This window comes from Ambystoma mexicanum, chromosome 4p (genome assembly GCF_040938575.1).
Source record: "Ambystoma mexicanum isolate Mex_15411 chromosome 4p, UKY_AmexF1_1, whole genome shotgun sequence".
Classification (NCBI taxonomy): domain Eukaryota; kingdom Metazoa; phylum Chordata; class Amphibia; order Caudata; family Ambystomatidae; genus Ambystoma; species Ambystoma mexicanum.
In genome coordinates this window covers 989,299,640-989,313,876 of record NC_090927.1, presented here as the reverse complement: position 1 = coordinate 989,313,876, position 14,237 = coordinate 989,299,640, and positions in this window count along the sequence as shown.

Sequence of the window (14,237 nt, the reverse complement as noted above, 5' to 3'; positions counted from 1 at the left end):
TGGGTGGGGAGGGGGTGGCAGCCTCTCAGCCAATGAGAGCCACATGGTAATTCTGCCGCTCTGAGCCTCCTCAGGGCTGGAGGCCGCCATCATCCCCTACCAGGGAACGAGGTGGAGGGCGGCTGCTCCCTTTCCCCCATCCGCAGATTTCCCTGAGCCACCCCCCGCCGCCCAATTACCTTCATTTTGGTTCCTTTTCGATAGCGGACGCTCTGGGAACGCTTCTGTCCTCAGCATGCCGCTCCCGATCTGCAACACGCTTCTGCAAATACATAGTGAAACAACAAAAAGATAGTAGAAAACCAAAAATATCACATAACAACAAAACAACCATGAAGGGTGAATGGACTGTAGTTCCTATTAGTGGAAGTGATGTATAATATAAAACTCGATGACGGGTAAGATCTGTAGGTTAGAAGTGCCCAAATCATCATTGGTAGACTCTAATGTCCAAAAGCAACACCAATACAAATAAGACATCACTTTCCATTCCTCTAACCCATAAATATCACAGAATGCAATAATCTAAAAAATATACAAAATATAAATGTACAAATGTGTTCTTACGCTTCAATCAAGCATGTATATCAATCAGTAATTAAATGCCCTATTGTGAACTGATAGTGAGGACTGAGCATTGTATTTCACTCACAGATGTCTTGTACTAAGAAATAAACTATTCAATGTTCACATAATACACCTTACGTCACAGTTAACTAACTTCAAAACACATTCTTATATACCAGGGCTCTGTCAGTAGACATGTTGTGTTAACTCTTCATAGATCTCATGTGTATTCAAGTGATCAAAAAACATTGTAGGCTATTAGAAACAAATGACATTATACCATAGAACTCATCAGATAAAGCATGTAAAGTCTATTTAATCATTCATACCAACTGGAGCGACCGCATCAAGACGGTGAATATAGAATGCTTCTCTTTGGTTGAGTTTTCTCACCAGACCTTCTTGTGGTTTCCCCGTACCACCTCCAAGATGTGGAAGTGAATCTGTACCATTTGATGTCGATGTTCATAAAAATGACGTGCTACTGAAGAATGAACATTCCTAGTTCGGATGTTAGACCAGTGTTCATTCCATCGAACCCTAGCAGATCTTTAAGATTGTCCAACATAATACAACCCACACAGACAATTTATGGCATAGATAATACTAGCTGTGTTGGAAAGTCCATCAGTTCAATTTAAACACCACTCCTATGGTGGTGCACTATACTCCCCTTTATCAAATAGTTACAGGCATGGGTATGTACCTGTGCATTTTCTCAGGATTCTAAATTTTGGTATCCTTTTTGTGTTGACCAACAGATTTCCCAAATTGTTACTTTGTTTATATGTGAATGTAATTGGTTCAGGAAAAGGTGTACTCAATGTATCACCCAACATAATCATGTCCCAGTGTTTGTTAATATGATTTCTTATTTGATTGTTCTGCAAAGAATATGTGGATATAAATGTTACATCAGGACTTCTGCATTGTGCACGTGGTGTCAATGTCTGCACCCTGGCGATTGCCTTTGCCTTATTTTTCAATTAATTAACTGCTCTTTCATCATAGCCTCTCCTTATGAACTTCTCAGACATAGTTTCTAAATCTAACTCACACTCTGTAAGGTCACTGACTGTTCTACATACTCTCAGTAGTTGGCTATATGGTAAATTCTTAATTAAGCTAGGTGGGTGGAAACTCAATCTGTGTAAGATATTATTTCCACCAGTCGGCTTATGATACATTTTAGTACATAGACCGCCCTGTTCATGTGTGATAAGAACATCTAAGAAATGCGTACCAGGTGTTCCTACTTCCATGGTAAACTGTTTGCAAGGCTTGATTAAATTCAAGTACCCCAAGAAGTCTTCTAATATGGTTCAAGGGCTTCACCACACACCAAAAATATAAAGCGACCCCATTATACCAAGTATTTCTGTCATACCAGATGTATAAGGACAAAATCAATTTCCAATTTGAACACTAAGGTATTTGCATAAGCTGGAGCCATCATGGCCTCCATAGATGTTCCTTCTGTTAGTAAAAAATAGTCATTATTGTATTCGAAAAAGGTATTTTGGGAGATAAATGTTAACAGAATAAGCAGAAATTCTTTATTGGCTCCCGGTTCACCATGCTGGAGTAATAACTATTCAACTGCTTCTATGCCTAGATCATGAGGGATACTCATATAAAGACTCCTCACATCTATAGTGAACAAAATATCATCAGTATTGATCTGTAGAGATGATAATACAATCAGAAAGTGTATCGTAGCACAAATGTAGGTACTTGTTGGCTGAATCAGAGGCTGTAAGAATGTGTCAATATATATTGCCAGTGGTTGAAGAATGCCATTTGTGGTGGCCACTATGGGTCTACCTGTGAGTTCACCAAACATTTGTGAATTTTGGGTAAAATGTTGGCATATTCGGGTGTATACTGTATAGGATTTCCTAAGTTTTGTCATCTATCCATCCATTACCCTCCTCTAGATCAAGAACAATTTTGCGATTACTCATAATATCCAGAGTAGGATCTTGATCCAGTTTGGCATAAGTAGAACAATCTTCTAGCTGTTGTGTACATTCCTGACTACATGCTGTAGTCTCAAGAAGGACTAGTGCCCCCCATTTGTGAGCAGGTCGTATGGTTATTTTCTTATCACTGTATACTCCTCATAAAAGAGCTAACTCATTTATATGTAGGTTCTGATGCAGACGTGCTTTCAAGGACATCTTCAAATCGCACAAGCACATTTTCTCAAAGGTGTCTACAGTTGGTATCAATATAGGGGGCATGGATCTACTCTTGCTCTGGGAGGTTTTATAGCCAGGTCCTCTAATTCAGAAATTGCCTTGTCATCATCTATGCCCGCAAAATAGCAGCGTAATTTGATCTTGTGAATAAACCTGAATAGGTCAAGCCTTGTATTGAAAATATTAGAGCAGTAGGTTGGAAAAAAAATCAGCCCATTTTGTAAAGTTTTGAGTTCCTTCTCTGTCAATGGATGCTCGGATAAATTGATCACTAGGTACTCTTGCCCTGAAATTTCATCTGTGACCGTAAATCCCTTCCTGTGTCTGTGCCCATGCAAGTTCTTTTGCAGGGTGTCTTTTCTCTCAAAAAAATATTACCTACTGGTGTCACAGGAGTCAGTAATATCCTCTTCTTCGAAAGATGATTCCGTCTCACCACCCTCCTTTACCTCCTTACCTTCGTCCTTCTTTGCCCTCCTTTTCTTTTGCTTCTGAGTCTCTCCTTTTTTTTGTGGCGATAAGGACGTCCACGGAAGGACGCCACCGTGCCACCTTATAGGTGGGGCGATGAGCAATCCTCCGTGAACACCAGAAGAGGGGAAAAAGCCGGCACCACAAAAAAACCCTATGAGACTTTCACAAGGTGGTTGTGGAGCAGTCTTGGGTAAGCACGTAAGCAAGATGATGTGAGTTGAAGCTGACGGCAATCCCAAGGCAGGCTGAGGTCTGGTACACAGGCTGGTTGGTGAGTACAAGGCCAATGGCAAAAGGCAGTCCAAAGAGCAGGCTGAGGTCTGGTACACTGGCTGGTGGGTAAGTCCAAAAGGCAGGCTGAGGTCTGGTGCATTGGCTGGTTGGTAAGTTCAAGGCGAATGGCAAAAGGCAGTCCAAAAGGCAAGCTGAGGTCTGGCACACGGGCTGGTGGGAGTGTAATAGCGAAGAACAAGAAGCAGACAGAGCAAGAGGAAAGGAAGGACTCGGAAAAAGGGAAGAGAGAGAGGGAGCGGAGCGTGAAGGAGAGAGAGAGATCGTAGCAAAGAAAAGGGAGAGCGGGCGGAAGAAAAAAGAAAGAATCCCCGAAGAAAACGGGACGAGAGAGAGGAGGAAACCGGAAGGACGCGGGGCTCCGAACGAAGAAGGAGAACGCGAGCGGCAACAACACTGGCGAGTAACCAGGCAACGTTGCAATGCGCCCGTAACCCGGAAGTGACTGTAGAAGTACTTCGTTTACGCGCGCAAAACAAAAGATCGAGACCTGTACGAGCCGCAAGGAAAGACGTGATGGAACATACTATGGCGGACCATAGCGCCAGCGGTTCCACACCCGCCACCTTCACCGAGACATGACAGTATGCCCCCTTCTAAGGGGCCCTCCCCCGGGCTTGCCTGGATGATAGTAATGGAACTTGCGTACCAAGAGAGGGGCATTAATATGAGATTTGGGTTCCCAGGAATTTTCTGACCAGGGATATCCTTTCCACCGTACAAGATACTCCAACCTACCTCTACAATATCTCGAGTCCCAGATCTGAGCGACTTCGTATTCGTCTTGAGTGGAATCTGTGGGCAAGGTGGGTTTCTTAGGATGGCGAGACCACCTAGCCTCTCGAAACGGCTTCAGTTGAGAAGTATGAAATACACGATGTATCCTTCGGAGACCTACAGGAAGCTGTAACCGAAAGGCCACTGGATTAATTTTATGTGTGATCTTGTACAGTCCGATAAACCTAGGGGACAGCTTGGAGGGGTGAACCCATCGGGGTAAGTATTTTGTGGACAGCATAACCCGGAATCCCACTTCCCACCCTGGGACTGGTCGGCGATGTTTGTCGGCTTGTGTTTTATAGCGGTCTTGAGCCTCACAGAGGCTTTTCCTAGTTTTCTCATGGACCTCCCGAAGAAGTGTGAGGGAGGTATCAACAAAGGGCATGTTGGTTGGTAAGTTAGAAAGGGGTAAAATAGAACGTGGGTGATAGCCATAAGTGCAGGAAAAAGGACTGACATCAAGAGCAGAGTGAACAGAGTTGTTATACGAGACCTCGGCCATAGGTAATAGTGAGTCCCAATTGTCCTGTTGTAGGTTTACAAAACATCGCAGATACTGCTCAAGAGTGCCATTGAGTCGCTCGGTCTGTCCATTGGATTGTGGGTGAAACCCAGATGGCAAAAGCTCTCTCCGCACCCAATCTTTCGCAGAAGACCCTCCAAAACCGGGAAGTGTATTGGCTCCCCCGATCTGAGATAATTTTTGAGGGAATCCCGTGTAGACAAAACACACGTCTTTAAGGAACACTTCCGCCATTTCGGCTGCAGAGGGAACTCCGGGCAAGGGGGAAAAATGAGCCAGCTTGGTGAATGAATCTACTACAACCATGATGCATGTACATCCTTGAGACCGAGGTAACTCGACGATGAAATCGGTCGAGACCGTACTCCAGGGACTTGCAGGAACCGCACAGGGTTCTAGTAACCCCACCGGTTTTTGATTGGATACCTTGTTGCGAAGGCAGACTGCACAGGACTGTACATATTGATCGTCTTCTCTCATACCAGGCCAGTAGAAGTGTCTTTGAACATATTCTAAGGTGCCCCTGCTGCCTCTATGTCCAGCTATCTTGGAATCATGACACCAAGTCAAAGCCGTCTTCCTTAAAGCTTGTGTGGGTAGATATAACTTGCCTTTTAACAGAGAGAGACTGTCTGTGATGTCATATACAGTGTCCTTGTGATGTCTTTCCACCTCGAATTGTCCTCCAGAAGCATCTCTTACTTGCCTCAGGAATGTGGAGAACACTCTGATACTCTTGGTTTGGGGAAACATGAGTTCCCGAGTGGCTTCTGTTTCTGACGTGTAGTCACTCCGGCGAGAAAGCGCATCTGCCACCAAGTTCTGGACACCTGGTAAGTACGTGATAACAAAGTCAAATTGAGCAAAAAAGTGAGCCCATCTTTCTTGGCGAGTATTATAGCATTCAAACTGCCTCAATACCTGCAGGTTCTTATGATCGGTCCGGATAATGAATGGGTGTTTGCCTCCCTGAAGAAGATGGCGCCACTCCAGACAGGCCGACTTCATGGCAAGTAATTCTCATTCTATGACCGAATAGTTCCTTTCACTGGAATTGGGGTTTTGGAATAATATGATATAGGGTGCTCTAAGCTTTGATGTTCCTGTAATAAGACCGATCCTATAGCAGCAGCTGATGCATCTGTATCAAGGATAAAGGGTTGATGCTGATCTGGCTGTCGAAGGATGGGTGCTGAACAGAAGGCTTCCTTAAAACTGCAAAAACGGTCTTCGGCTTCCGCAGACCAACTAAACGGAGCCGAAGATTTCTTGAGTAGAGTCGTGATGGGTATTATTCTCTGAGAAAAATTGGAGATGAACTTTCGATAAAAGTTTGCCAAGCCAAGAAACTTTTGGATCTCTTTGACTGACTTAGGTGACGGCCACTCCAAGATCAAAGCCACCTTCTGGGGATCCATAGAAATCCCTTGCCTGAAAAGAATAAATCCCAGATAGGAGATGGAAGCGGCGGAAAATACACATTTGTTGAGTTTGACAGAGAGGTGATTGTCTCTTAATCTTCGTAAGACTTCCTTTACATGTACTTCATGTTCTTCTTGTGTACGAGAAAACACCAGAATATCATCGAGCTAGACAATGGTAGTATGACACAGCAAATCTGAAATAAGGCGGTCCATAAAGCGCTGGAAGATTGAAGGGGCATTGACTAACCCAAAGGGCATCACTTGATATTCATATAGACCAAACGGAGTCCTAAAGGCCGTCTTCCACTCGTCTCCTGTCTGAATACGGAGCAGATGATATGCATTCCGCAAGTCGAGTTTGGTGAACATGGTAGATCCTTGGACAGCTTTAGTAATTTCCGTTATCAGAGGCATAGGGTAACGGTCCTTAATGGTCACTTTATTGAAGCCCCTGTAGTCGATACAGGGTCGTAGTTCCTGTGACTCTTTTTTAGGAATAAAAAATAGCGAGGCCCCGGCTGGAGACTTCAAGGGTCTAATCAGTCCGTTGGCTAGGTTGTTATCCAGATACTCTCTGAGATAACGCTTTTCATCCAGAGACAGAGGAAACATCCGACAAAAGGGCACCAGAGCTCCTGGAGTGAGGTCAATGCAGCAGTCTTCCGGTCGGTGCGGAGGTAGCTCTAGGGGAATCTTCTCGTTCATTACCTCCATGAATTCCTTAAGATGGTGTGGCAAGCAGTGAACAGATCTGGGTTCACAGCTACTTGCTGTCTTCACAGTTTCAAATTAGGACTCAGGTAGACATTCCGCCTTACAGAATGCTGAATGGAAACTTAGTAAATTCTTAGCCCAGTCAATGTTTGGGTTGTGTTTTCGTAACCAACCTATCCCAAGTATGAGAAGGAAGTGGGCTGCGTGGATGATGTCAAAGACAATCTTTTCCGAATGTTGCTGTATTGACATGATGAGTTCTTCTGTGGTGTGGGTTATCATGCCGGAACTTAAAGGTTCGCCATCAACACCTTCCACCTTCTGGTCTTCTTGTTTGGCGATACGGTTTAGACCTTTCTGTCTGCCCAGTGTGTGTCAATGAAGTTACCGGCTACTCCACAATCGAGTAAAGCTTGAGAATTTACCACGGTGTTCCCCAGTTGTAGGGTCACAGTAAGGACCATAAGGCGAGAGTCTTCGGTTAACTCCGGGGAGGACACTGAAAGGGTTGTGTAAGGACTTGGGATGGCCCCTCGGAAGTGAGTCCTAACTATTACCGAGGGCGATCATTTCCCGAATGTCTGGGAGGGACTTCTGGGCAGTCCCTTAGCAAATGAGTGGATGCCCCACAATACATACATAAACAGCCATCCCTGCGTCTCTTACATTCTTCCGGGGTGAGAGGAGCCCGGGTAGTCCCGATTTGCATTGGTTCTTCTTTACTTTGTCGTGAGGAAGGCAAAGGAGTAGAAGGAAGGGCTTCCAGAGGAGGAGGACCATAGAATTTGGTCTTCTTTTTCACTGCACGGCGTTCTGTCAGCCGGAAGTCTATACGGAGGGTAGCAGTGTTAAGATCAGCAAAGGTTGTTGGTCGAGCTATCCGGGCCAGCTCGTCCTTGAGATCTTCCCTCAGACCACGTCGAAAGATGGCATACTGTGCTTGCTCTTGCCATCCAGCTTCAGCTGCTACTTGCTTAAAGGTGGTTATGTTAATGTTAATGTTAATGTTAATGTTAAAGGTCATTTGTACCGCGCACTATCACCACCGGAGTGGTCCCCTGGCGCTCTGGCGGCTCTGAAAGAGGGAGGGAGGGGTGGGTTAGTGGGTGGAGGCTGGAAAAGTGCAAGATTGCAGTGATGTGCTGTTGGCAGCCTCAGCCCGGTGGTTCTGTCGGCTGGGCCTGGGGTGTATGCGGCCGGTAGTCGTCGTGTGCTGATGTGCGAGTCTATGTGTGTTTTTGTTTTGTTGTTGCAGTGTAGTGAAGTTCGTGCGGTTTGCTGTGCTGGAGGTTTGTGGTTGTGTTTGGTTTGGAGTTTGAGAGGTGTATGCAGAGAAGGAAGTTGTTAGTGGTATTGGTTAGTTGGCATCTCTATCCTGGATTGAGCCGGTTGGGCTCGTGTAATCTTACACGACGGGATGCTTGTACACCCTGTGCCTCAGGAGGTACGTGCTTGTTTTTTTTTTTTTCTCCATTCGAGGCCGTTTGAGGATTTAGCTGTCCCCTCCGCCCGCTCCCTTAATAACTTTGCATGCTCCTCACCCCCCCACATGACTAGCGCAGCTGCTAGTGTCCATACTTCCGTTTGTGTGGTGATTAGTTGTGTCTTGTCCGTTCCACAGCTCGTGGTACCTAGTTGTGGCTGTACGGGTGATGGGGGATGGTGAGGGTTGGCTGGAGTCGTTGCCTCCGTCTCCCTGGGTCTCGCAGGTGGACCCCTGTGTCAAGGTCCTTTTTGTTGAGTCATTTGTCTTATTGTTGTTTCGGTTTTAGTCTCTGGTTTTGAAGAGCCAGGTTTTTAGTAATTTTCTGAATTTGAGGTGATCTTTGGTGTTCCTTATTATTTTTGGGATGCTGTTCCAGGTTTTCGCGGCTAGGTGGTAGAAAGCGGTCAATAGGTCGGAGTTACCTTGGCGGATGTCTAAAAGGTCTTCCGACGCTAAGTAAGTACTTTCAGTACGCAAAAAGGTTTGTTTTAAGAGGGTCTTGAAAGCACTGTAGTCCAGGAAAACTGTATCGGCTTGATTTACAAGAGGGGTGGCCCATGCCAGTGCGTTACCCATCATGTGGGTAATCATAAACCCCACTTTGGCGTGATCTGCAGCAAAGATTTGGGCACGAAATGAAAAATGGAGGTTGCAATTATCCAAAAACTCTTTAACCCTCTTTGGTGAGCCATCAAATTTGGCCGAAACCAAAGGGGGTGGCGGTAGATCCATAGAAGGCTAATCTCTCTCTGTCATTCGTTGTTGTAAAGCTGTATTTGCAGCCTTGAGATTCTGCACTTCTAAGTTCAGGCTCTGCACTGCTGCTACGAGTTCCTGAACCTGTTGTGGTGTTGCCATGCTGGTTTCTTGGCATTGTAAACTGTCACAGGAGTCAGTAATATCCTCTTCTTCGAAAGAAGATTCCGTCTCACCACCCTCCTCTACCTCCTTACCTTCGTCCTTCTTCTTGGGCCTCCTTTTCTCTCTGCTTCCGAGTCTCTCCTTTTTTTTGTGGAGATAGGACATCCACGGAAGGACGTCACTGTGCCACCTTATAGGTGGGGCGATGAGCAATCCTCCGTGAACGTCAGAAGAGGGGAAAAAGCCGGCGGCACAAAAAAACCCTATGAGACTTTCACAAGGTGGTTGTGGAGCAGTCTTGGGTAAGCAGGTAAGCAAGATGATGTGAGTTGAAGCTGACGGCAATCCCAAGGCAGGCTGAGGTCTGGTACACAGGCTGGTTGGTGAGTACAAGGCCAATGGCAAAAGGCAGTCCAAAGAGCAGGCTGAGGTCTGGTACACTGGCTGGTGGGTAAGTCCAAAAGGCAGGCTGAGGTCTGGTGCATTGGCTGGTTGGTAAGTTCAAGGCGAATGGCAAAAGGCAGTCCAAAAGGCAAGCTGAGGTCTGGCACACGGGCTGGTGGGAGTGTAATAGCGAAGAACAAGAAGCAGACAGAGCAAGAGGAAAGGAAGGACTCGGAAACAGGGAAAAGGGAGAGGGAGCAGAACGAGAAGGAGAGAGAGAGCGTAACAAAGAAAAGGGAGAGCGGGTGGAAGATGGAAGAAAAAAGAAAGAATCCCCGAAGAAAACGGGAAGAGAGAGAGGAGGAAACAGGAAGGACGCGGGGCTCCGAACGAAGAAGGAGAACGTGAGCGGCAACAACACAGGCGAGTAACCAGGCAACGTTGCAACGCGCCCATAACCCGGAAGTGACTGTAGAAGTACTTTCGGTTACGCGTGCGAAACAAAAGATCTAGACCTGTACGAGCCGCAAGAAAAGACGTGATGGAACATACTATGGTGGACCATAGCGCCAGCGGTTCCACACCCGCCACCTTCTCCGAGACATGACAACTGGTAGTTTTGGGTTTATCCTGCTAGCAGATAGTACTGCTGACTCTCTCTGTGTGTCGGTATTAAGGTTTTGTTTCTGGCATTGCTCTACTTTACAGATCAGCATATTCATCTTTTCAGCCAGCTTGTTGACCTCCATGTGAACCTCAAGGTTATGCAATCATTCCTCATTCATATACAAATCAGAACGATCACTGCATTCAAAATTGTGGAGGTTACTGTTGTTGTAGAGATGGTCCTACTGCTTGTAGGCGAAATGCAGAAGGAGTACCAGGTTGATAGACATACACCATTCCGGAGTGGGTGTGCATTACCTGTATTTGAGGGTAACTGATTGCAACAACGCAGAAGACGCTTCCTCTGATCCACAAGTGGATGGGCAGTGTGATAAAGTCCACTGCCTGACCCTGGGTGCCTGATGCCCCTCTGCTCTAGGGTGGCCATCGGGAAGTTATAGGGGATCCCATGGAGCACCGAGCTATGACACTGTTGCATAGCAAGGGACAGTCCCATGGAAAGTACATCTTCCAGAATCTATCTGGGTCCAAATCAGAGTAGCAAGAGCCCAGAATGTGAGGCAAGGCTTGTCTAGGGTGAAATCCCCTTTAAAGAGACACATAAGGGAAACAGGGGGAAGTTAGATCATAGTCTGCCCCACTTGGAAATATTCATATGTGCCTTTCAAGATTGCCTCACCATGTTATTGACATGAAAGTACTGCAGGTATACAGAAAACAGGGGAGGATTCTACAGATACATTTAAGAACTACAGAGGTGCGTAGACCTCCAGAGTGGAAAAGTGCTATGATTTGACTGTTGCATGATCTGCGGAGCCACCACCCAATCTGCAGATCCTGAAAAGGTCAGAAACACTGAAATGGGAATGTTGAGCCCAGTCAGAACCCTACAACCACCCAGGGGGAGCTTTCCTTGCACAGAGAACCTACACCTCAAACATTTAGAGTCACACTCACCCTTTCAGTATACAGGTGGAAAATACAGACAGCAGACTGGCAGAGCTGCTGTGCAAGACAGGGTAGTAAAATCCAGAATGTTCATCCCGCGTCTGATAGCACCTTTCTAACTTGAAACACAAAAGGAGGGCGGGGGTCAACTGAAAGTAGTGAATAACAACCTAGCCCTTTCACACAAACTACAGATGCAAACCACCAGCAGGGGGCCAGCCAAGGGAGGAGCTATGGCACTATAAATGAAACACAGCTCAAGTAGTTTGGTAAATTGGTGGAGAAGTAGAAGGCAAGCTTTTGGACAGAGTTGTTAAAGGAGAGGAACAATGGGGGATATGGATCCAGAAGGAGGAGACTGGAGAAGCAGAGTGTGGTGGGGAGCTGGTGAGGTCTGAGTGTTGGAGAAGGGAGTTAAGGACAAGGTTGGGAAATAGTTGGGTGTGTTGCTGAAGAGTAGAAGGAGGAAGACTAAGTTAAAGAAGTGTTTGGAGAATTGTTGGAGGTTGGCAAAGGGCAGAAGGAGTTAGCAAGGTGGTTAGAGAATTGTTGGAGGAGGTTGGTCGAAAGCAGAAGGAGGCAGGCAGAGTTAATGAGGTGGTTGGAGAATTGTTGGATGAGGTTGGCGAAGAGCAGAAGGCAGGAGATGGAGTTATGGAAGTGGTTGAAGATTTTCTGCCGCATGTTGGTGAAGATCAGATGGAGGTAAAGGGAGTTAAGGAAGTGGTTGGCAAGTTGTTGGACGAGGAGGTTACCATACATTTGAGGGAAAAGGACAAAGGTACAGAGGAGGAGGATGTAAAGCCTGAGGAAATGGTCAAAGGCTTTCAGGAGGCAAAATGTGAATTGCTTGAGGAGGGGACCACAGAGTTCAGGAGGCGAGATGGAGAAGGCCAGGTAGTGGGATAGAGGGAAAGACCTATAAATAGACTGAGGGTGCTTGGAAGTTGGAACAAAGTGAAGAATAAAAGGGGAGGAACACCACAGCAGCAATTGCTGCGGTTGCTGGCACCAGACATACTCCACAATGGATCCTCATTAAAGGATTTAAAGTGTACTCATTTCAATTACAGGGCCTCGAAAGAGTCATATATTGTTGTTTTTGTCACTACCTTCCTGATTTCGGAGAGGGTAATTTGCCTGCCTCCTGCCTTCCTTGGATGTGGTATCTGTTTCTTAGGCCCCCTCTATGGAATCAAACCCTGATTTCATGTTACCCATGGTCACCATGGTAGGCACAGAAAGTACCAATGAAAGACAAATCTTGCATGCGATTGTGCAATTGAATTATTTTATGTATTTGGTCGTGCTATATAATAACTTTATGTGTATTGGCCACAGGCACGCTCGAAAGTCCTTGGTAACACATGTGTGTGCGAAATCGGGTGACGAGCTGGCAAAGAAGTGAGCAAAGATTACATAAATGTGCATTTGCGGAAAATGTGTCGCAGTTGTATTTTTCCTCGAAAGCCGTGAGAGCAGTAAAAGTGGTGTAAATTCCGGTTTTTCTTTCCACCTGATGAAACTTTGCCCACCCCTACCTGCAAGAGCAGATTCAAGTTCTTACTTATACAAAGGTGTTCAAATCTGAATCCAACCCTAGAAGCAAGTGTCTTCATGTACATGGAAATATTTTCTCCAGGCAGACCTTGTGATTGTGCACAGCAACAGTAAAAATAGGGCTAACAGTTCTAATACCTACATCCCCATACTGGTAGATGGATTTCAGCAGGGATTAGAACATCAATGTCTGAGGCGGGGCTTGGCACCAACTGGAATGGCCGTCTAGTTTAGGTGGCCTGCTCCGGTGGCGTAATTCCGCTAATACTTCCCCATATATCCCTCAAACTATGTCTGGAAGCTTTTCTCTTACTTACTGCAAGACTTCCTGGTGGTCCGTGGTTCGGTTCTAAAGGGCTGCGTTCAGCCTCGTCAACTCACCTGGAACCGTGTGTGGGCTGGGCCTGCAGCCGCGTCATCCCGTGACTGAAACAGCCAGCGTCTCCTGTCAGCTGCTTGGACTCTGCAGCATGGGACGCATGCCTCACGCTGGTAACTGGATTTTCTCACGGCACGGGTTAAACTCCCTTGATATAAATGCTCAATTGCTTTTAATAATAGATCAAATGATTTATTATCTTTTTAAGGAGATAACTCCTCAAATCTTCTCTGTTAGAGGGCATGCCTGCTCACTGACTGCTCTTTGAAAGGAATTATTTTTACAAAGTTCAATTTACTTTTCTTTGAAGTAATCTTATCAAATGATTGCTCCACACATCTCACCATATATCTCCAAGCACTATTTCAAGCAAATTAACAGAACTGCTTTACTCAAGTACTATTATACGGGTGTGCTTGCAGATGAAGAAGCATACTGTTGTGAACATATATGGCCCTACATCTGCAGACCCTTCCTTCTGGCGGCAACTTATAAATCACATGATTCAATGCAATCCCTTTAATAGTCTGTGGAGATTGTAATAAGATTATGGATCCTTTCCTTGATAGGAAATCCAGTGTACGCTTCAAAAACACTACCTCCCACACACAATTTACTAATTTCGTATCAGAGTTTGGTCTAAGCAACGTATGGCGTATCACTCACCCTACCGATTCCGAATTTACCTTCTTCTCCACTCCCCACCACTCTTTCTCGCGATTATACTATATATTAATTACCAAATCCGTGGTCAATCTCCTTCTTATTGCCCAAATAGAATCTAAACAATTCTGGATCATGCCACAGTATACATCCAACTTGCAACCCCACAGAACACTCAGAACTCCAATAGATGGAGATTTAATGCTACTCTTTTGAGCGATTAATCGTTTGCACCTTTCTTCACACAGCAACACAACTACTTTTTCTTGGAGAATAAAAGTCACGACACACCTATTATTAACAATTGGAGCTGCTACATAGAGGCCAAATCATATCCTGTGTTGCTCATAAAAAT